Below are 24953 nucleotides of genomic sequence, written 5' to 3' on the forward strand. Positions count from 1 at the left end.
TCTTCAACTATACAAAGTATTTCAATGGTTGGAATCTGCGCTTATGGATGATATACCAGTTACTATGGTCATCTAATTAGTTACTAAGGTAATCTACGTCACAGCAGCTCAGACGAGGCACCAAGCAGTGTGGGCGGGAAGCGTTTCCACAGACGCGGAAGGAGATTTTCACAACAAAGTTCTAAAGCTTAGTGATTTATCAGATGTATCAGATTGTTCATATTTCACTGTTTGTTGCATTTCCCCTAATTGTAAAAATGTGTCGATCGAAAGGGGGTGTGACGTTAATAATTTGTCAATATTCAGTGTTTTATCCTTCGTAGAAAAATGTAAAATTCCATTACGATTTTTAAGGCGGTCTGTCATAACGTTTTTAGCATTCAATCAGACATTATTGTGAGGTTTTGTATTAGTGTTCCTAAAAATAGATATACCGGCCCCCAGACACATTTTTTTCTCTAAATATGGCCCCCGAGTCAAAATAATTGCCCAGGCCTGCTCTACTGCATATGCCAGATAGTTGAAGTTTTTTTTTTTATGTATTAATAACTTTCCCTAGTAATTCCGTTAGTAATTCAACTACTATTTTGGTAAAGTAACGAGTATCTATAAGAAATTCTCAGAACATTGTTTATGAGTAACATTGGTTACCTAAGATAAGGAACAACTCAAAATGTTCCTAAATGTTCACATGTTCTAAGGTTGTGTGCTCGGTTCAGTGCAGTAGAACTACAACAGAGATGGCGAGAACCAGAAGACCCTCTCTCAGGTCCAACACGGGACTCTAACAAAAAACTAAACAAACGTGGCAACAACTCCATATTTTCTCCAATGCCGACGTCCTGCAGGTGTCACAGCGATGCAGGTGTGGCGCCACAGGTGCAATCAATAAGCTGACTTTATGTCTCACTTGGCTGCGGCAACATTGGCGAGGCGTTGAGAAGGAGAACGTTACACCAGCGCTGCGCTCGCTGCTTTAAAATGCACATTCATGTTCCCTCGGTTGTAATTAATAGTATTTTGACAGCGCACCCAGCTGGTGTATAAAAGCATGGCGGGGTAGCACATCTGTTGTGCTTCTCAGCTGCATCCTGACCTCTCTGAGGGAAGCTTACACACACACACACACACACATGTACACACATCCTTGTATTTGTTACCTTCTTGAGACCTCAGAAAAATGCCTACCTCTTTAGGCAAACCCTTCCTAGATATATAAATATTTGTATTTACAGCAATAATAACATATACATACTATGCAAATACAGAAAATCTTGTTGTGAAAAATGAGTTGGAATTTTACAAGAAAAAGCTCACAATTTCACAAGAAAAACTTTGAATTTTGGCAGCACTATAATTCAATTTGTAATTTTACTCAATGCAAGTCAAAATTTTACAAGAAAAACTGAACATTTGTGCAATATTGTGATAAAAGTTGGAATTTTACTCAATAACAGTCGCAATTTTACAAGAAAAGCTTCAAATGTTGGCAATTTTATGAAAAGAGTCGTCATTTTACTCGACAAAAGTCACAATTTCATAAGAAAACTTTAAAATTTTGGCAATATTATAATAATTATCGGAACTTTACTTGGCAAAACAAAAGTCATAATTTTTTCTAAAAAAAAAAAAAAGAGTCACAATTTTACAAGACCAACAAAAAAAATTGGCAATATTGTGGAAAAAAGTCAGAATTTTGTATGACAAATGTCACCATTTTGCATTAAAATGTAATAGTTTTACATAAAAAAGTAATAATTTTACGAGAAAATATTGCATTATTACAGAAACAGAATATGAGAAATTGTTCCCGATTTTATAAGAAAAAATTCGACATTGTGAGAAAAAAACTGCTTTTAGTTTATTTATTTTTGGGGGAATTTTGTTTGTAATTGGTTTTTAATCTTCATTATTTACTTCAAGTTATTACAGTATGTCTCTATATACATATTCATTTTTATTTTTTTTAATACATTTTAGCCAAAGGGGGCCCATTTCAATTCCTTACACACACTTATTACATATGTTTGCCAGAGGGGGAGCACTTCAAAATTTTACACCTTGTTATTTCATATGTTGGCCAGAGGGGGAGCACTTTTAAAAGCGACACACAATTTGAAAAATCCCTCCTTTTTTGGGACCACCCTCATTTTGATAGATTTCACCACCAAATGAGACGACATTCCCTATTAGATGCAATGGTTTTCCCATGATTTCGGTCCTAACTTGTTCACCGGTCCTCATATGGAAGGTACTTTTCCTTGTTGTCTCAAGAAGGGTAGAAATACAAGAACACACACACACAAACAACACACGCCGCCTCACACAGGGCAGCTGTGTGCAAGAGGAACTAACAGGCTGTGACCACGCTGTAATTATGAGCCGTTTTTCTAATTATGAAGCACTTTGGTGGTTCTGCATGGACCACCAGAACTTTCGCTGTTGTTCTCACGTAGCCTGCAGGACTGCTACGAATTATCAAGAGAGAGAGAGAGAGAGTTTGGGGCGGGGGGGTTGCAGGAACTTTCCGGAAAGTGAGAGAAAGAGGTACCCAAGCTGTCAGAGCGGTGGAAAGTGCCCGCGAGGTGCCTGTAAATCAGAATCATTACGCCGTTAACCTCCAATCCGTCTTCATCTCGTAAGAAAGTATCAGCAAACAAGCGTGGGAGCTCCGAGTGTGGAGACGAGGTGGAGCGTTCCAACATCCAACGCCCGAAACCAAGGTTGAAGGCTCCCCCTCTCTGGATGTGTGTTGCGGGCGCCGCAATGAGAGGTGACTCGCCGACGATTGTGATTTATGTGGCGGCGGGAGCGGGGGAGCGGGAGGGTAGAAGATGGATCCGAAGTGTGAGGGAAGGAGACAATCTGATTACAGCCTTATACCTCCTTTCATCTTCATCTTCAACACTTCTCCAACACACACCCTCACTGGGTGTCGCTATGGTAACAAGGAACCCCGGGATGAAGACGGACATCGCCGGGTTGCAGCCGGAGTCGAACTTCTATGCATCACGGTCACGGTTTTATTTGTTGAGGACACGCTTAACAAAGTTACACTTTGGTTGACGATTCAACATGTCCGAAAAGGAGTAGGAAGAAGCAAATCTCGTTGAATCCCTTCTAAATGTCTCTCGCGGTTGTTTTCTTCCTTTGTTTTAATGTCACTGTGTGGAGAGAAGAAAAGGGAGATGTGTAGATTGATGACTTAAGGATAAGTAAATATTTACACACACACGTACATACACACACTCTAAACCTGGTTTAGAGTGTGATTAGTCTGAGATATAGAGATATATATAGAGATAGATATATATATACACACACACACACACATACACACGTAAATATATATACACACGTACAGTATATACAGTATATACACACACACATTTACACATACACACGTATATATATATACTTATGCACTCACATACACACACATACATAAATACATATACACACATACATATACACGCATATATACACACACACATACGCATATACACACATACGCATATATACACACACACACACATACGCATAAACACGCATATATACACACCAATGCATATATATGCATACATACACACATATATGCATACATACATACACACACATACGCATAAACACGCATATATACACACCAATGCATATATATGCAAACATACACAGATATGCATACATACACACATACACACACATATACACACATACACACAAATATATACACTACCGTTCAAAAGTTTGGGGTCACATTGAAATGTCCTTATTTTTGAAGGAAAAGCACTGTACTTTTCAATGAAGATAACTTTAAACTAGTCTTAACTTTAAAGAAATACACTCTATACATTGCTAATGTGGTAAATGACTATTCTAGCTGCAAATGTCTGGTTTTTGGTGCAATATCTACATAGGTGTATAGAGGCCCATTTCCAGCAACTATCACTCCAGTGTTCTAATGGTACAATGTGTTTGCTCATTGGCTCAGAAGGCTAATTGATTATTAGAAAACCCTTGTGCAATCATGTTCACACAACTGAAAACAGTTTAGCTCGTTACAGAAGCTACAAAACTGACCTTCCTTTGAGCAGATTGAGTTTCTGGAGCATCACATTTGTGGGGTCAATTAAACGCTCAAAATGGCCAGAAAAAGAGAACTTTCATCTGAAACTTGACAGTCTATTCTTGTTCTTACAAATGAAGGCTATTCCACAAAATTGTTTGGGTGACCCCAAACTTTTGAACGGTAGTGTACATATACACACACACACACATGTATACATATACATACATACATACATACATACATACATACATACATACATATAATCAATCAATCAATCGTTTATTTATATAGCCCTAAATCACAAGTGTCTCAAAGGGCTGTACAAGCCACAACGACATCCTCGGTACAGAGCCCACATACGGGCAAGGAAAACTCACCCCAGTGGGACGTCAATGTGAATGACTATGAGAAACCTTGGAGAGGACCCCCCCCCCTCATATATATATATATATATATATATATATATATATATATATATATATATATATATATATATATATATATATATATATATATATATATATATATATATATATATATATATATATATATATATATATATATATATACCCACACACACACACACATATATATATACACATATATATTAGGGCTGCAACAACTAATCGATTAAAATCGATTATAAAAATAGTTGGCGATTAATTTAGACATCGATTCGTTGGATCTATGCTATGCGCATGCACAGAGGCAATTTAAAAAAAAAAATTTTTATAAACCTTTATTTATAAACTGCAACATGTACAAACAGCTGAGAAACAATAATCAAAATAAGTATGGTGCCAGTATGCTTTTTTTTTTTTTTTCAATAAAATACTGGAAAGGATAGAAATGTAGTTTGTCTCTTTTATCCAATTATTAATCGATTAATCAAAGTAATAATCGACAGATTAATCGATTATCAAATTAATTGTTAGTTAGTTGCAGCCCTAATATATATAATTATAAATATATATAATTATATTATATATATATATATATATATATATATATACATATATATATATATATATATATATATATATATATATATATCCACACACATACATACATACACATATATATACATATACATACACATATATACACATATATATGTTGTCATGATCCGTGGTCCGGATCATGTTTTGTTTAGTTAAGTTGTTAGTTTTGGACTTCCTTAGTTGTTTTGTGCACTTCGGGGGTTTGTTTTGGTCACCATGGGTACTTATTGCTTTCACCTGCCTCTGATTAGTGTTCGGCACGTTCACCTGCTGTTGAGCACTAATCAGAGAGCTATTTATTCACGTTGGTTGCCACACTCTGTCTGGCTTCCTTGTTTGCGGTAAGCAACAATCACGTTTATGTATTTCATGTTCTGGACTCCTGTGCTAAGTGGTTTCCTTAGCTTCCCGTGCGTTCGGCACGCTTTTCTTTTGTTTGTTTGGTACGGTGTATTATTTATTATAAATAAACCATCTCTTACCTTTACGCCTTCGCCCGGAGTTGTCCGTGTTGCATTGGAGGAACGATCCCGCATAAAGATGCGACCCCCACGTGACATATCTGGATAGATAGATAGATAGATAGATACATACATACATACATAAATATACATTAAATATACACATTTATATATCTATATCCAAAACCAGTGAAGTTGGCACATTGTGTAAATGGTAAATAAAAACAGAATACAATGATTTGCAAATCCTTTTCAACCTATATTCAATTGAATAGACTGCAAAGACAAGATACTTACCGTTCGAACTGGTAAACTTTATTTTTTGCAAGTATTCCCTCATTTGGAATTTGATGTCTGCAACATGTTTCAAAAAAGCTGGCACAAGTGGCAAAAAAGACTGAGAAAGTTGAGGAATGCTCATCAAACACTTATTTGGAACATCCCACAGGTGAACAGGCCAATTGGGAACAGGTGGGTGCCATGATTGGGTATAAAAGCAGCTTCCATGAAATGCTCAGTCATTCACAAACAAGGATGGGGCGAGGGTCACCACTTTGTCAACAAATGCGTGAGCAAATTGTCCAACAGTTTAAGAACAACATTTCTCAACAAGCTATTGCAAAGAATTCAGGGATTTCACCATCTACGGTCCGTAATATCATCAAAAGTTTCAGAGAATCTGGAGAAATCACTGCACGTAAGCAGCTAAGCCCGTGACCTTCGATCCCTCAGGCGGTACTGCATCAAAAAGCGACATCTGTGTGTAAAGGATATCACCACGTGGGCTCAGGAACACTTCAGAAAACCACTGTCAGTAACTACAGTTGGTCGCTACATCTGTAAGTGCAAGTTAAAACTCTCCTATGCAAAGCCAAAGCCATTCATCAACAACACCCAGAAACGCCGCCGGCTTCGCTGGGCCCGAGCTCATCTAAGATGGACTGATGCAAAGTGGAAAAGTGTTCTGTGGTCTGACGAGTCCACATTTCAAATAGTTTTTGGCAAACTGTGGACGTCGTGTCCTCCGGACCAAGGAGGAAAAGAACCATCTGGACTGTTATAGGTGCAGAGTTCAAAAGCTAACATCTGTGATGGTATGGGGGTGTATTAGTGCCCAAGACATGGGTAACTTACACATCTGTGAAGGCACCATTAATGCTAAAAGATACATCCAGGTTCTGGAGCAACATATGTTGCCATCCAAGCAACGTTACCATGGACGCCCCTGCTTATTTCAGCAAGACAATGCCAAGCCACGTGTTACATCAACGTGGCTTCATAGTAAAAGAGTGCGGGTACTAGACTGGCCTGCCTGTAGTCCAGACCTGTCTCCCATTGAAAATGTGTGGCGCATTATGAAGCCTAAAATAGCACAAAGGAGACCCCCGGACTGTTGAACAACTTAAGCTGTACATCAAGCAAGAATGGGAAAGAATTCCACCTGAAAAGCTTAAAAAATGTGTCTCCTCAGTTCCCAAACATTTACTGAGTGTTGTTAAAAGGAAAGACCATGTAACACAGTGGTAAAAATGCCCCTGTGCCAACTTTTTTGCAACGTGTTGCTGCCATTAAATAAGTTAATGATTATTCGCAAAAAAAAACAAGTTTCTCTGTTCGAACAGTAAATATCTTGTCTTTGCAGTCTATTCAATTGAATATAAGTTGAAAAGGATTGGCAAATCATTGTATTCTGTTTTTATTTATGAATTACACAAGGTGCCAACTTCACTGGTTGTGTGTGTGTACACACACAGAAAAACACAACAAATAAATTACATTTCACATTCAGTACTTATAGTTGGATTACAACCATGTAGTATACAAAAGCATTTGTTTATGACAGGAGAAAGTCAATTAAACATGACTTGTAAAGGAAAAGTGCTTTGACTATTCAATATGAAGAAATTTAAAAGGATTTTGACTTTTTTTGGTGAAAAAAAAAAAATATTTTAGATAGTTTAATTTCTCACAAAAAACAGTAAAGATCAACTTGCATATTAAAAGTTATCATGCATGCATGCACTGGCCTTTGCTTGTTTTCATGAATGCTACAAGACTGCCATCAGGTGGCAATAAAGGGTAATGACATGGCAGACTCAATAAGGCAGTGGTTCTCAACCTTTTTTCAGTGATGTACCCCCTGTGAACATTTTTTTAATTCAAGTACCCCCTAATCAGAGCAAAACATTTTTGGTTGAAAAAAAGAGATAAAGAAGTAAAATACAGCACTATGTCATCAGTTTCTGATTTATTAAATTGTATAACAGTGCAAAATATTGATCATTTGTAGTGGTATTTCTTGAACTATTTGGAAAAAAAGATATAAAACTAACTAAAAATGTGTTGAAAAATAAACAAGTGATTCAATTATAAATAAAGATTTCTACACATAGAAGTAATCATCAACTTAAAGTGCCCTCTTTGGGGATTGTAATAGAGATCCATCTGGATTCATGAACTTAATTCTAAACATTTCGTCACAAAAAAAGAAATCTTTAACATCAATATTTATGGAACATGTCCACAACAAATCTAGCTGTCAACACTGAATATTGCATTGTTGCATTTCTTTTCACAGTTCTTTTTGACAGACATTTTAGTGAGGGTCAAACCATCATGGCATGGGGGAAACTCTGGGTTTATGGTAATGAATGGAATAGCCTACTTCATTTGATGTTCAGTTTATGAACTTACATTCATATTTTGTTGAAGTATTATTTAATAAATATATTTATAAAGGATTTTTGAATTGTTGCTATTTTTAGAATATTTTAAAAAAATCTCACGTACCCCTTGGCATACCTTCAAGTACCCCAAGGGGTACGCGTACCCCCATATGAGAACCACTGCAATAAGGGATAAAAATATCTCATTTGTTTTTCTTTTTATCATTTATATTTAAAAAAAAAAAAAAAAAGGTTTCAAATGATTATGTTTTGAAGTCATAATAAGCATGATTAATCACAGGTTATTACTTACTTGCATAATTCACATTAACTTTGAAAAAAAAGACCCCAATTTTTGGACATTTATTTGTATCGTCACCATGTCATACATTACTTTTTTAATTTACTACTTAAACGCATGTTATTTACTCGCTACAGCATTCGGTAACATTACAAAGAGCATGTACGGTCAAAATAAAATAGTGTGATTAACCTTTGTGTATACATGATTATTGCAACCTTTTTTGTGATTAATCACACATTTTTTACAGCAAAATTTTTAGTAATTGTATTTGCGTGGAAAAAAAAAAAAACCTGTGTGAAGACGGTCCCCTTATAATTGCAAATATACAAATGTGTTTGTGCTGTAAAAAATGTTGCTGTTACCTTTTATAAATTATTCTGAAATACATTTTTGGACTAGTGATGTCATCAAGCTCCCCACCAAAAAAAAAAAAAAAAAGCTCCCCACCTTGTCAAAATCTCCCCAAACTTGTCCCATTTGTTTGTGCTACCTTTGTGCTGCAAAAAAAAGAAGTAATTATTATAGTTTTTATGTTAACGTTTTAATATTCATATCCAGCCCCATAACAAATAAAACTAATCCATTCATCCATACATACATAACATAAAAGCTATAATAGATTAACAAATACATTTTCGTAGCACAAACGGGATTTTGACCAGGTGGTGCGAGCTGGTTATGAATAATAACAACATGTTAATAACATATAAACTATAATCACAAACAAAAACTACAATAGATTTAAAAATATATATATTTTAAAAAAAGTGCAGCACAAACGTAGCACAAATGTGGATGACGTCATTGGTCAGAATAATTATTTTTGAATATCTTTAAAATGGCACATAAAAAGTTTTACAGTGAAAACTTAGCAGATATGTACAGCAGTGTTGTTTTTTTGCCAACTTCTCACAGGTTCAAAAATGGCTTATTAAAAGAGACGACGGAGTAAGTGTGGCCATAAAAATGTTGCTGTAACAGAAAAATATGACTAAAAACATGACTTTATACATAAAATAATTTTACAAGACTCAAGAAATGACATTAACAATAACATTTATTTATAATGTAGCGCTTTTAATAAAGGTATAATACTAAAACAACCAAACAAACGTGTCAATTAACATTAAACAGCCAAAAGAAAAGGAAACAATATTTAAAATATCTAAAAATATGTTTGGTCCGATTTTAAAGTACATGTTGACATACAAAAACTAAGGTTAAAATAAGGAAATGTGCATGTTTTTATTTTTTTTTATGTAAGAAAGGCCTGTCTAAAATACACCAAATAATAATAATTGTGTATTTTTGCAGTAAATGCAACTAATTGAGATTAGAACTTCATGCATCTCATGCTGCCTCTCGGTAGCTCTAAAACCTGTGGAAATGTTCTTCAGACACACGTGAAGAAGGAGAAAGTTACAGTCAAACGCAGCAGTCGTGCTGCAAACATGGCGTCCATCCCCTGTGCTTTTATTGGAGCACCCGCCGTATATTTCCATTTACCACCTCATCAGCATGTCCCGCACCAGTTGTGCTCGTAACGATTTCCCAGCAAGACGACTTAAAGAAGACGGATAACCTTAAGCGCCTTTAGATACCGACAGCGGGACACGGCTCTTGGTTAAAGATTTTTTTTTTTACTGGCCGGTGCAATAATAACAATTGTGCTAGCAAGCTGTTAGCTTAGCCAGGCGACAAGGTCATTAGGGGCAACGGAGCAACAGGTCAAGGGAGAGATTGGAGTCTTTAGGGGGAAAAAGGGATTTGAAATGCATGAGATTTTTGGGTCCCATGAGAGTCTTAATGTTGATATTTACATTAAGAAAAGTTAACATATACCGTATTTTTCGGACTATAAGTCGCTCCGGAGTATAAGTCGCACCGGCCGAAAATGCATAATAAAGAAGGAAAAAAACATAAGTCGCACTGGAGTATAAGTCACGTTTTTTGGGGACATTTATTTGATAAAACCCAACACCAAGAATAGACATTTGAAAGGCAATTTAAAATAAATAAAGAATAGTGAACAACAGGTTGAATAAGTGTACGTTATATGAGGCATAAATAACCAACTGGTATGTTAACGTAACATATTATGGTAAGAGTCATTCAAATAACTATAACATATAGAACATGCTATACGTTTACCAAACAATCTGTCACTCTTAATCGCTAAATCCCATGAAATCTTATACGTCTAGTCTCTTACGTGAATGAGCTAAATAATATTATTTGATATTTTACGGTAATGTGTTAATAATTTCACACATAAGTCGCTCCTGAGTATAAGTCGCATGAAAAAAACTGCGACTTATAGTCAGAAAAATACGGTAAAGAGTTCATCATGGGGACAAATAAACCCCGTTTTGTTGTGAACAAGCAAATGTAGTTAAATTAGGCGCATTCAAACAATTAAAAAAAAGGTATAGGTTAAAAAAAAAAAGGATATATCAATTAAAACATTTAATTCGGTTAAATATTGTTAAAAAGGACATTAAAAAAGGAAGCAAAGAGGGAAAGCAACTCGGAACAAGCTGGAGTTTAGAGGTGGGACGTTAGCAAACCAATCAAGCCTTTTGAACGGCTCTTTTTAATAAACATACATCCATCCATTTTCTACCGCTTATGCCAGGGGTGGGCAATTAATTTTTACCGGGGGCCGCATGAGCAACCCGAGCACTGCTGGAGGGCCACACTGACAATATTTCAATTAAATTTTGCTCAAATTATTTTTGATATACCGTAAGATAGATAATAATAATAATATTTTCATTTAACCTAACTTATCTTTATACAAAAGCAGATGGCTTTTGATGGTTTTATTTTTAACACTTTCTTACACAACACTTCCTGATGTATATTACAATACAAAAATTTCAATTTCTGTCACTTTATCCTGCATCCTCTTTGTTGTAAAACCTTTATTTAACCAGATAAGAAAACGTTGTGAACGTAGCACGCCTGTAAGGTGATTGGCGAAGAAGGAGGAAGCGTTGCTGTTGCGGAAATGAGGAGTGAGGATTGGTTTTCCTTTTGGAAAGAACGAGATAAGTTGAGCTGTGTTAGTATAGCTTGCTCAATAAAAGTTTAAAAAGTGCATCAGACTTGGTGTGCACTTCTTCTGGACGCTACAATTGATGTCAGAAGTGGGATGAAATGCCTCCCAGTTCGCCTTGCCATCAAACCTGGGAGTCTTCATTGAGGGCGGAATTCCCCCCGTGGCAAGCAGCGTGGCTGCACCTGTAAACGCTCTCTCTCTCTCTCTCTTTGCGGCGAGCTCCTCACGTGGCACGTACCTCCCGATGACGTAGCACACAAACAGTGCAGTATGCGCAAAGTTTTACTTCTGCCACCAATTGTAGCGTCCAGAAGAAGTGCACAGCAAGTCTGACGCTCTTTTTAAACTTTTATTGAGCAAGCTATACTAACACAGCTCAACATATCTCGTTCCTTCCACACGCACGTCTCCTCACTCCTCATTTACGCAACTCAAGAAGACAACATCTACTTCAGCAGGTCGTTACACTATATTCTTTAAACACAGCAACGTGTGTACCACAAATAAGCACACAGCTTTACCTTTACTTGTCTTGTTGAAAACACGCCATTCGTCATCAACTTTTCTCTTTTTAGCGGGCATCACTTGTCGCTGTGCGCCTTCCCTCACAGGACATACGCACATATAACACTTTTCAAAATAAAAGCAGCACAGTTGTATTGCACGCACGACAAAGATGTTTTTTTAAATTTATTTTGTAATTTGAGATTGCCGCTGCGCGCACGAGCATACGTCCACACGGAAGTAATACAAATAACGCTTTTCAAAACAAAAGCAGCACCGTTGTATTGCACACTCGAAATAGATGCTTTTTAAAATTTATTTTGTAATTTATAATTGGCCTCACGCGGGCCGGACAGGGACGTACAAAGGGCCGGATGCGGCCCGCGGGCCGCACAATGCCCAGGTCTGGCTTATGCCTTTCTGGGTCACGGTGGGTGCTGGAGCCTATCTCAGCTACAATCGGGCGGTAGGCGGGGTACACCCTGGACAAGCCCCCACCTCATCGCAGGGGCCAACACAGATAGATAGACAACATTCACACTCACGTTCACACACTAGGGCCAATTTAGTGTTGCCAATCAACCTATCCCCAGGTGCATGTCTTTGGGGGTGGGAGGAAGCCGGAGTACCCGGAGGGAACCCACACAGTCACGGGGAGAACATGCAAACTCCACACAGAAAGATCCCGAGCGCAGGATCGAACAGTGAGAACCGATTGCGACTTTTGGGCAGTTTGTTTGTTTATGCACGTACAGATATAGCACCGGGAATTGCCCAGGCTACTAGGAAATGAGTCATACTTAAAAGGAAACTTGGCAGCATTTTAATTAACTTTTTATATCATTTTTAAATAAATTGTTTTTTTCATTTGACACCTAGGAAGAGCTGGACGAAGTAGAGGGGGAGAGGCTTCTCTGCTTAGGCTGCTGCCCCCGCGACCCGGCTTCACATAAGCGGGGGAAGATTTTTTTATTTTACTTATTTTTATTTTTATTCTCTTTCTGTTTCATTTTTCTGATACAGTATGTAGTTTTGTAATTTTTTACTCATGTTTTATTAACTCATAATTGTTATTCTAGCTTTATGTTTGCTTTCTGTAGATGTTAATGCATTTCATTCTTATTCATTATTTGTGTATTCTTTTTCATGTATATTTAAAATGCTTTTGTGCCACAGCGATTTTTGGGTGAGGGAAAATTCAAACAAATTTGTTGTGATAGTCAAAGCATGGAAAGATGGCCCCCAATTGTAGAATATTTATAATGAAAACAATTTTTTTTTAAATCTGCCAATGTTTCGAAATAATTCCCACCAATAGAGTAAATTTGCGTAAATTTAAAAGATTCAGATTCACATATCCTATAATTATTTTACACGGCGATTTTAACACCTTCAAATTTGGTCATGAAAACTACAACTAAAATGCACGTTACAATCCAAAAAGTTGGTGCGTAATAAGTGCAATACGTACAGTATTAACACTCTTCAGGGTGCAACAAAAACCAAAGAAACACACCATGAACTATACACTACTGCCAATTAACATTTTGGACTTGCAATCTTAATGCCATACCTCCAAAATGATACTCAGAAATAATATGTGACAACTGGACAGCAGTTATAATCAGCTATTTTTTTTATAAATGTTGCAATAAAAAATACATGTTGTCAAAAGAAAACAATACATATTAACACACACTACAGTCCCGGAAAATTGGTATAGTTGAGTACCGATATCGACAGTCGGGTACCAGGAATTGGTACTGCATCGGTTAAAATGTGAACGGTATCCATCCCTATTATGAATGCAATTATAGTTGATTAAATGTGTGAATATAGATTGCAAAGCAGGAAAACACTTTATAGTTGTCAACTGTAAGTGAACACTTGAGTTATAGAGTCAAATTTCCAGATCCCATTTGCTTTTATTTTGAAGTAACATCCTGTTTTCCTGCTGCTCTGCTACTTTGTTCTGGTTTTAATTTGTGCCACTGTGTTTTGGTGCACAAACTGTGCTTTTATTTTGAAGTAGCATCTTGTTTTCCGGCTCAACTACAAGCTGCTTTGTTGTTTTGTTCTGGTTTTGATTTGTGTGGCACTGTGTTTTGGCGCACAAACTGTGTTTTTATTTTGAAGTAGCATCCTGTTTTCCGGCTCAACTACAAGCTGCTTTGTTGTTTTGTTCTGGTTTTGATTTGTGTGGCACTGTGTTTTGGCGCACAAACTGTGTTTTTATTTTGAAGTAGCATCCTGTTTTCCGGCTCAACTACAAGCTGCTTTGTTCTGGTTTTGATTTGTGTGGCACTGTGTTTTGGCGCACAAACTGTGTTTTTATTTTGAAGGAGCATCTTGTTTTCCGGCTCAACTACAAGCTACTTTGCTGCTTTGTTGTTTTGTTTTGGTTTTGATTTGAGTTGCTTTGCTTTGTTCTGATTTTGATATGTGGCACTGTGTTTTGGCGCACAATATGTGCTTTTATTTTGGAGTAACCTGTTTTCCGGCTCAACTACAAGCTACTTTGCTGTTTTGTTTTGTTTTTGATTTGTGGCACTGTTTTGGCACACAAACGGTGCTTTTATTTTGAAGTAGCATCTTGTTTTCCGGCTCAACTACAAGCTACTTTGTTGTTTTGTTTTGGTTTTGATTTGAGTTGCTTTGCTGCTTTGTTTTGTTCTGATTTTGATATGTGGCACTGTGTTTTGGCGCACAAACTGTGCTTTTATTTTGAAGTAACATTTTGTTTTCCCGTGCAACTACAAGCTGCTTTGCTGTTTTGTTCTGGTTTTGATTTGTGTGGGTGGCACTGTGTTTTGGCACACAAACTGTTCTTTTAATTTGAAGTAACATTCTGTTTCCTGCGTAACTGGAAGCTGCTTTGTTCAGGTTATGATTTGTGGCGGCACTGTGCTTTGGCGCATAAACTGCACTTTTATTTTAAAGGAACATCCTGTTTACTGGTGCAACTACATGCCGTTTTGTTCTGGTTTTGATTTGTGGCACTGTGTTTTGGCGCATTAACTGTGCTTTTATTTTTGAAGCAACATCCTGTTTTCCGGCGCAACCGGAAGCTGATCTGCTGCTTTGTCGTTTTGCTCTGGTTTTGATTTGTGTGGCACTGTGTTTTGGCGCATAAACTACGCTTTTATTTTGAATATCCTGTTTTTTGGCACAACCACAAGCTGATGTGCTGCTTTTTTGTTTTGCTCTGGTTTTGATTTGTGTGCCACTGTGTTTTGGCGCACAAACCGTGCTTTTATTTTGAAGTAACATCCTGTTTTCCGCCACAACTGGATGCTGCTTTGCTGCTTTTGATTTGTGGCACAGTGTTTTGGCGCACAAACCGTCTGCAGTGTTTAGAAAGTGCAGCAGACTTCTAGAAAGTTTTGCGTGGACTTTCAAAGATAGCGAAAAGTGTTCCCTGGATAAATGTAGATAATAATCTGAGGACATAAGTAAGAATGTAGAACTCTCATTAAGGCTGTCTATTATGTGAAGACAAGCAGGCTGACTTAGAATTATTCTCTAATGAATGCAAATTAGCCTAATTAATGACCTCATTAGCATAACTTGGTGTGTTCAATACATCACGCAGACGCGTGGGACATTAAGCAGCACAAGTGGCTCCTCGTTTATTCTGGTTACGGCTAATCTATATTGCATATTTCTATCATCCCCGTGACGTGTCGGCCTATCGTGGAGATAAGAGATCTGTGCTTCATGCTCCGCCCTTCAGCTTCATCTTCACAGGCTAATGTTAGTCTTTCTAATATTAGCGACTGGAGCAAAATTACCAGGAGGGAAGGGATGGCGACGCCAATTGTTCCATCAGAGGTGGGTCGAAACGCGCTACATTTACTTGTTGGAATATTGTAGTTTTAATGCAACATACTTTTTACCACTACTTGAGGATTTTGGTACTTTTGCTTTCATTCTGATCGCTACATTTATTTATATCATATTTTTTAATCTACTGCTCACTGATGGCGAAGACTTCCGGGTTGCACTGATGGCTAAAGGTCAGCTGAATTATTGGTGAAATCATGTTTATTATTCTAAACATTAGTATTTTATTTCTATGGTTATTATTGACAAGCGTTTATTATTTGTGCTTTAGTAATTTATTATTTTGAGCATTTTTAATTGTATTTATTGTTATAAAAGCATTGTACATTTGTGCAGTGTGTTTGTTGCTTTATTTGATTTATTATCATTCATAAAATTTACTGTTTGGACTTTAATTTTGTCATCATTAGTGACAAAATAGGTTTATTTCTATACAACAAATGTAATTATTTTTTATTACCACTATTTTTTTTTAAAATTGCAATATTTTAGTTTTATTCATGCATTTGATTTGAAATATTTGTTATAAAACTTACACAAAAAAATACATTAATACAATTGGCAATATAATGTCTTTAATACCATGTTTTCAGAATTAGATTTGCATTTTTAACTTTTAATATTTTAACTATGTTTTGCTTGTTTATTTTATTATTAAATATTTTGTATTAATTTATTTGAGCTATGTTTATAAATCTTAAATATGTGCAGATCATATTTTGATAATTTACATTACTATTGACAATATATTTTATTGTTTATTTTTTCATGTTTTGTTAAATTGTATTTTTATAATAATTTCTATAATTTTAGAGCATACCATTATTATATTTTTTATTATGACTTTGGACAATATACTTTTTCTTAAATGTTTTATGTTAATCTTCCTGGTTTGAATGTGTAAAACAATGATTTAATGCGCATTACATCATAATTATGTATTATTTTACTACTACTACATACTTGTATTACTTAGTTCTGTAATTTCCAAACAAATAACTATAACAAATTAAAGCTGTGAGCAACGTTCGACGGGCCCTCGCCCCATTTGCACTGCGGGGTCACATCCTTTCAGATGTCCTGACCCACCACCCAAAAATTTCAGGAAGATTGGAGCATATTTTAGGAAGAGTGACTGTGTTAAGTTTCCACCACAAGGGGTCCAATATTAGTGCCATTGCAGTGATATGATTGCATCTCACTCAAAACTCACCATAAAAAACGTCAGGAAGATCGGAGCATGTGGAAGGAAGTTATGACTGTTATAGTATTCTACCACAAGGGGGCGATAAGGGCACCGCAGAAGTCATGTAGTTGTGTCTCACGCAACAACCCGAACCCACCGTCGAAAAATTCAGGAAGAAAGGAACATATAGAAGGAAGTTTAGGCGATATTAGCACCACTGCAGTCACGCAGTTGCATCACACCCAATACTCCGACCCACCATCAAAATTTCAGGAAGATCAGCGCCTATGTAAGCAAGTTATGACCGTTATAGTTTTCCTTCACAAGGGGGCGATATTGGCGCCGGAGTCGCCACCTAAGATCGGTAGGTCGTGAGCTCAAACCCCGGCCGAGTCATACCAAAGACTATACAAATGGGACCCATTACCTCCCTGCTTGACACTCAGCATCAAGGGTTGGATTTGGGGGTTAAATCACCAAAAAATTATTCCCGGGCGCAGCCACCGCTGCTGCTCACTGCTCCCCTCACCTCCCAGGGGGTGGTCAAGGGTGATGGGTCAAATGCAGAGAATAGTTTTGCCACACCTAGTGTGTGTGTGACAATCATGGGTACTTTAACTTATTTAGTTGCATCCAACCCACCATGGAAAATTAAGAAAGACAGGCATGTGGAAGGCAGTTATGACGGTTATATTTTTCCACCACAAGGGGGCGATCAAGGCTCGGCAGTAGTCATGCAGTTGCATCCCACCCAACACCACCATAAAAAATTTCAGGAAGATCGGAGTATATTTCAAGAAATTATGACTGTTATAAGTTTTGACCACAAGGGGGTGATAAAGGCAACACAGAAGTCATGCAGTTGCATCTCACCCAACACCTCTGCCCACCATCAAACATTTCAGGAAGATTGGAACATGTTGGTAGGAAGTTATGACTGTTATCGTATTTAACCACAAGGGAGCGACAAGGGCGCAACAGTAGTCATGCAGTTGCGTCCCACCCAACACCCTCACCTGCCATTGAAAAATTCATAAAGATAGGAGCATGTGGAAGAAGACTATGACTTATAGTTTTCTACCACAAGGGGGCGATATGGGCACAGCAGAAGTCATGTAGTTATGTCTCACGCAACAACCCGACCCCACCGTCGAAAAATTCAGGAAGAAAGGAGCATATAGAAGGAAGTTTAGACTGTTATGTTACACCACAAGGAGGCGATATTAGCACCACTGCAGTCACGCAGTTGCATCACACCCAATACTCCGACCCACCATCAAAATTTCAGGAAGATCAGCGCCTATGTAAGGAAGTTATGACCGTTATAGTTTTCTTTCACAAGGGGGCGAAATTGGCGCCAGAGTCGCCACCTGAGATCGGTAAGTCGTGAGTTCAAACCCCGGCTGAGTCATACCAAAGACTATACAAATGGGACCCATTACCTCTCTGCTTGACACTCAGCATCAAGGGTTGGAATTGGGGGTTAAATCACCAAAAAATGATTCCCGGGCGCAGCCACCGCTGCTGCTCACTGCTCCCCTCACCTCCCAGGGGGTGGTCAAGGGTGATGGGTCAAATGCAGAGAGTAATTTCGCCACACCTAGTGTGTGTGTGACAATCATGGGTACTTTAACTTATTTAGTTGCATCCAACCCACCATGGAAAATTAAGAAAGACAGGCATGTGGAAGGCAGTTATGACGGTTATATTTTTCCACCACAAGGGGGCGATCAAGGCTCGGCATTATTCATGCAGTTGCATCCCACCCAACACCACCATAAAAAATTTCAGGAAGATCGGAGTATATTTCAAGAAATTATGACTGTTATAAGTTTTGACCACAAGGGGGCGATAAAGGCAACACAGAAGTCATGCAGTTGCATCCCACCCAACACCTCTGCCCACCATCAAACATTTCAGGAAGATTGGAACATGTTGGTAGGAAGTTATGACCGTTATCGTATTTAACCACAAGGGAGCGACAAGGGCGCAACAGTAGTCATGCAGTTGCGTCCCACCCAACACCCTCACCTGCCATTGAAAAATTCATAAAGATAGGAGCATGTGGAAGAAGACTATGACTTATAGTTTTCTACCACAAGGGGGCGATATGGGCACAGCAGAAGTCATGTAGTTATGTCTCACGCAACAACCCGACCCCACCGTCGAAAAATTCAGGAAGAAAGGAGCATATAGAAGGAAGTTTAGACTGTTATGTTACACCACAAGGAGGCGATATTAGCACCACTGCAGTCACGCAGTTGCATCACACCCAATACTCCGACCCACCATCAAAATTTCAGGAAGATCAGCGCCTATGTAAGGAAGTTATGACCGTTATAGTTTTCTTTCACAAGGGGGCGAAATTGGCGCCAGAGTCGCCACCTGAGATCGGTAAGTCGTGAGTTCAAACCCCGGCTGAGTCATACCAAAGACTATACAAATGGGACCCATTACCTCTCTGCTTGACACTCAGCATCAAGGGTTGGAATTGGGGGTTAAATCACCAAAAAATGATTCCCGGGCGCAGCCACCGCTGCTGCTCACTGCTCCCCTCACCTCCCAGGGGGTGGTCAAGGGTGATGGGTCAAATGCAGAGAGTAATTTCGCCACACCTAGTGTGTGTGTGACAATCATGGGTACTTTAACTTATTTAGTTGCATCCAACCCACCATGGAAAATTAAGAAAGACAGGCATGTGGAAGGCAGTTATGACGGTTATATTTTTCCACCACAAGGGGGCGATCAAGGCTCGGCATTATTCATGCAGTTGCATCCCACCCAACACCACCATAAAAAATTTCAGGAAGATCGGAGTATATTTCAAGAAATTATGACTGTTATAAGTTTTGACCACAAGGGGGCGATAAAGGCAACACAGAAGTCATGCAGTTGCATCCCACCCAACACCTCTGCCCACCATCAAACATTTCAGGAAGATTGGAACATGTTGGTAGGAAGTTATGACCGTTATCGTATTTAACCACAAGGGAGCGACAAGGGCGCAACAGTAGTCATGCAGTTGCGTCCCACCCAACACCCTCACCTGCCATTGAAAAATGCATAAAGATAGGAGCATGTGGAAGAAGACTATGACTTATAGTTTTCCACCACAGGGGGCGACATTGTGACACGGTTTGCATCCTACTCAATTTTCCCCACTCAGCATAAAAAATGTCAGGAAGATCTGGCTGCAGTCTCCGCTGCTCGGGCCCTAATTAAAGCTGCGAACAGCGTTGAACGGGCCCTCGCCCCCCTCCTCGCACCTCGGGTTTTATGCATGGCGCATGCGGTCACGTCTTTCCGGATGCCCTAACCCAGTGGTCCCCAACCCCCAGGCCGTGGCCCGGTACCTTCTATTATTCTCCCCTAGTAAGCTTGACTGAAAGTAGGTGTTAGATATAAATAAATATAGCCATCCATCCATTTTCTACCGCTTGTATATGTTTGTACAATTAAAAATGACTTAATGTTAGTACTATTCCCAGACAATGCAACTTGGAGAGAACACACAGAAGCACGTCCCCACACTTGAAACACTTCATCCCACCCGAGTTTGCGTACCCCGAAGAATAGACTTTCTCCGTGCTTTTACTTTGAAGGAGAGTGTAATAATCAAGTGAAGACTTAAGTCTTCGCAAGTGCTGCAGTTTGCTTAAATTGACACTTTTAAAACGCACCAGCAACATTTCCAAGTGCGCCGAGCCCTGCCTCCACATGTTCATAGGGAATAAAAGGCAGCACACCTGGCAGGTAATCCGCGTGGAGACGAGCACTGCAAAAAGTCAGTGTTCAAAAACAAGGGAAAAAAAATACAAAAATTAGGGGTATTTTATTTGAATTAAGCAAAATTGTCTGCCAATAGAACAAGACAATTTGGCTTGTCAAGACTTTCCAAAACAAGTCAAATTAGCTAACCTCAATGAACACAAAAATACCTTAAAATAAGTATATTCTCACTAATAACAAGTGTACTACTATAGGAGTACCTATTTTCTATTGTTTCATTGAAAATAAAACAGCAAAGTCCATTTGGCTGTCATGTTTTAATATGAGACACAATTGTGTCAAAGTCATGATTTTTTTTTTAATGCTTGAAATAAGAAATTATTACTTTTAAAAAAGTAGTTTTGTACTTGTGAGTGTTGATGACACAGCTTTGCAACAGTTGATGTTCTAGTTTCAAGCATGTTTTACTCAATATAGGTCATCAAATCTCAGCTACAAGCTGTAATATCTTACTTTAGGACCAAAACCCTTAAAACAAGTAAAAGACTAACATAAAATCTGCTCAGTGAGAAGAATTATCTTATCAGACAGAAAATAAACAAATATCACCCTTATTTGAGATATTTAATCTTACTGAGATTTCAGTTTTTGCAGTGTGGAAGTGTCCCTAATAAACAGTCTGCCTTAAAGCTTCACATTTAAGCAAAAACAACAACTGCTTTGGTCACAAGTGAAACATTTTCACATCCTACCTGCTCTCCGGTAGTCAGATTTGATAGGACATTAGGGTTAAAAAAACAAACATATTAAGTCCATAAACCAGACCGCAGGCTGCTCATCACAAGTCAGTTAAAGTGCAAATGAAGTGCACTGCAACACTCCTCCACCTTCCACAGCTGTGGCAAATATCATTGATTGTGACTCCATTCATGCAAAAAGCTCCATTTCAAAGTTTAAAATATCAAAACAAAAGCTGTGCCTCGCCTCGATAGTTGAAAAAAGTTAAAAATCATAATGTGTATTCCACGTCCATGTAGCGTTTATGTATAAAGAAAATAATATGAACATATTTTAATTACTCTATCTTATTTTTAATTATTTATTTTAATTTTAACAGAGTCAGTCAAATCTCATATTTGGCCCATTTTGCCAGAGGAAAATAATAATTGTGCACTCTTAACTACGAGGTGCTCATTTTCTTTGGCCGCACCCCCCGGTGTTTTACAAATAAATATAGTATATATATTCCGTTACCATTCAATTGTATACATCTTGGAGTTGTAAAACATGCATAAACATGATATAGTACACATACTCACCTGCTTATTGTTCGTGTAGTAACAATGAACAAAAGTCGTACAAACATTTGTTTACGAGTGCTAGCGTTAGCATGTAGCGAAGTGGCCAATAGTAATATGGAGATACAATTATACAGAATTATATATTTTTTAAATAATTATTTAATGAATCATTACAATTTGAATTAATATATATAAGTGTGTTGTTAAATTAGTATTTATTTATTTGACAATTTATTTCAATATTTAGTTTGGGTTTTTTGGTTGTTTTTCACGATTTAAGTCATTATTTAATGAACCTGGATAAATATCTAGTTAAATAAATAAATATAATTTTACATTAAATTGACACATTTTAAATATAACACTTTATTTGAATACGTATTTATTTTATTGGTTCCCATTTGACCCTCCATTGAAGAACATCGCATTAATTTAGTTTATTTGTAGTGTTTTAAATTTGGGGGGGCATTTGATCCCAGTTAGTGACTACTGGCAAAAAATATTAATTCAAATTTTGTGACAACATGTATTATTTTAAATAATACATGTTGTCACAAAATTTAAATAATAAATGTATTAAATAATTTATTTACAAGTAAACATCTAGCCAGTTTATCTATCTATAGTTGATGTTGTTCAGTGTGCTGCGTTCAAGGGGCTCGTATAAACTAATTTTCTCCTTCCTCAAGACACCTAAATCGGCTGAATTTGTAACTAATGTCTGATAATTCCTATGTTATAGAAGGACTTCAAAGGCAGCATCATGTATCAAGCCACAGCTTCCGGTGGACTCAAAATCTCTGAGACTATAAAAAAAAAAAAGAAGATAGCAACCTTTTTGAAATACATGTTAATATTATGTTGGAAGCTACATTTGTATACATACAAGTCGATATCTGAAGGTAAAACCCATATTTTCCATATTGGTTTAATGATTTGGTTAAACGTGGTTAAAAGCAAAATAAAATAAAAAAAAGCCCTAAATTATAATCTTTATTGGTGGAAATTAAGTTGTTTTAGATAAATAATTTTTATACATACATATATATATATATATTATTTAATTTTATTAATTAATTATTGTTATACTATTCTATTGTCTCTTTGTTATTACCATGTTTTATTTATATAAAAATGTTCATTGCTAAAAAAAAAAAAGTTTTCTGTGGCGTCACGGGTTTTTCTTCTTCTATTTTAACGTCAGCTAGCTCCCTTAGAGGCACGTTAGCGCCCCCTATGTTGACATATTAGTGATAGACCAGGTAAGAAACACATACATAAACCCGGTTTTCAGAGTTCGTCCCAAACACGGCGTCTGTGTAGTCACGTGAGTTTTTCGGCCAATCATTTAGGAGATTGTCTGGCCATCGCTCTCTGATTGGTCAAAAGACATTCACGTGACCACAAGGCGCTACATGGGAACAACTCTAAAACCGGGTTGTTTATACTCACGCTGTCATAAACCAAACAGTGACATCCAGCGGCAGCAAGTCAGTACTGCAGTAGAGGACGAGAGACAAAAAACTGCTTAAATCTGTTTACTTAAATAAAAAATAAAAAATGCAAATCATATTATGCTTTACAATAAACTGACTACTTTTAATTTACGCTACATTTGAAGTCATTTCAATCCAAATTTAACAAATAGAGAATGGTCTCAGCCCATAAAACAGAAATGGATGATTGGAGATTTCTCTACATTTATTAGACGTTTTAAATGTCACATGAAAGTTTTTTGCAGCCTTTCGATCTTCCAACTGTACATTCAACATTTTAGACAAATGAGAAAAGTTTGACACAAGGAGAAGTTTTTGTCTAAAGTGCCTTGCAGAGTTAAGAATGCACTCGTTTTATTTCACAAAAAAATAAAAAAATATTCCGGACAACTCACAGTGGTTCTAGTGAGAACTTATGCTTGTGAAATAAAACCATAAAGAGTAACTAACTGTATGAAGCACAATTTCCTCCTGCTTTCCTATTGGTTAAAAAGCATCATGTGACCATATCATGTAACCCAATACAGTATTTTAAAGAACAGTAGCCATCACTACTCCCAAATGAAAGGAATTCAAACTACCAAAAAGACAAATACATAATCATGTAAACATGAGCTTAGGCAGAATATGGCAGATTTGGCGAAAAAAACAAAAAACATAAGAAAAATCATACATTCTGTGCTTTTTCCGTTAAAAAACAGACTACCAAAAAGGCGACAGGTAAAAAGCTTTTTAAGACGAAAATAAAACAAAAAAAAAAGTTTTAATTTGAACCGGTCAGTTGCTTTTATGCATCGCAATGTCATACCCGGTTATGAATGATAAAATTACGCCTGACTCTGGGGAAATAAATACTAAGAACATCAAGGCCTTTTTCTCTTCTTCCGACACAATGTGCTGGATTTTGGCAGTCTACACAAAACAGAGTAAAGACCAGCTTTACTGGCTTGAAATAAAGTTCAACATGAATGTTGGAGCCTCCATCACCTGACCAGAAGTGATTGAGTGAAATACTGTACTTTTAAAGTATTTCTGCAACGTTCCAGTTCCACGTAATAAAGTGCCGGGAGAAGATGAGTCGCCTATTTTAGTACCACATTGTGCCGTTTTACATGTAATGTGCTTTTCCTCCGCACCGTCAGTCCAAACATGTCAATAAAAGGCAAATATGGAAGTAAAATGAGCTACATATTTCACATTTGCAACAAAAATTAAAAATGGCGTCTTTATCATACGCTCCAGTTGTTTTCTTGATATTGTGGAATCTCGTCAGGAGGAGAGAAAATAATCACAGTTGAAGACTATTTTGTCGCACATGCAACACACACACGGTAC

The 24953-nt window shown here is 37.3% G+C and overlaps 1 protein-coding gene and 1 long non-coding RNA gene across 6 annotated transcripts in view; both read right to left on the reverse strand.

Annotated features, from left to right (window-relative positions):
- Nucleotides 1–21736, reverse strand: part of LOC133661416 (uncharacterized) — a 115838-nt gene extending 94102 nt beyond the window's left edge. For all 4 annotated transcript variants that reach the window (XR_009827939.1, XR_009827940.1, XR_009827938.1 and 1 more), the window contains exons 1-2: nt 21574–21736; nt 5550–5629 (exon numbers count right to left, since the gene is read on the reverse strand). This is a non-coding gene — a long non-coding RNA (uncharacterized LOC133661416). The remainder of the gene's footprint in view (nt 1–5549; nt 5630–21573) is intronic.
- A 2085-nt stretch (nt 21737–23821) lies between these two features.
- The window catches only part of gramd4a (GRAM domain containing 4a), a 71634-nt gene continuing 70502 nt past the window's right edge, over nt 23822–24953 (reverse strand). For both annotated transcript variants that reach the window (XM_062064584.1, XM_062064583.1), the window contains exon 20: nt 23822–24953. This exon is cut by the window's right edge and continues 245 nt beyond it. The gene's annotated coding sequence lies outside the window, so the exon portion shown is untranslated.

This window comes from Entelurus aequoreus, linkage group LG12, assembly GCF_033978785.1.
Source record: "Entelurus aequoreus isolate RoL-2023_Sb linkage group LG12, RoL_Eaeq_v1.1, whole genome shotgun sequence".
NCBI classification, from domain to species: domain Eukaryota; kingdom Metazoa; phylum Chordata; class Actinopteri; order Syngnathiformes; family Syngnathidae; genus Entelurus; species Entelurus aequoreus.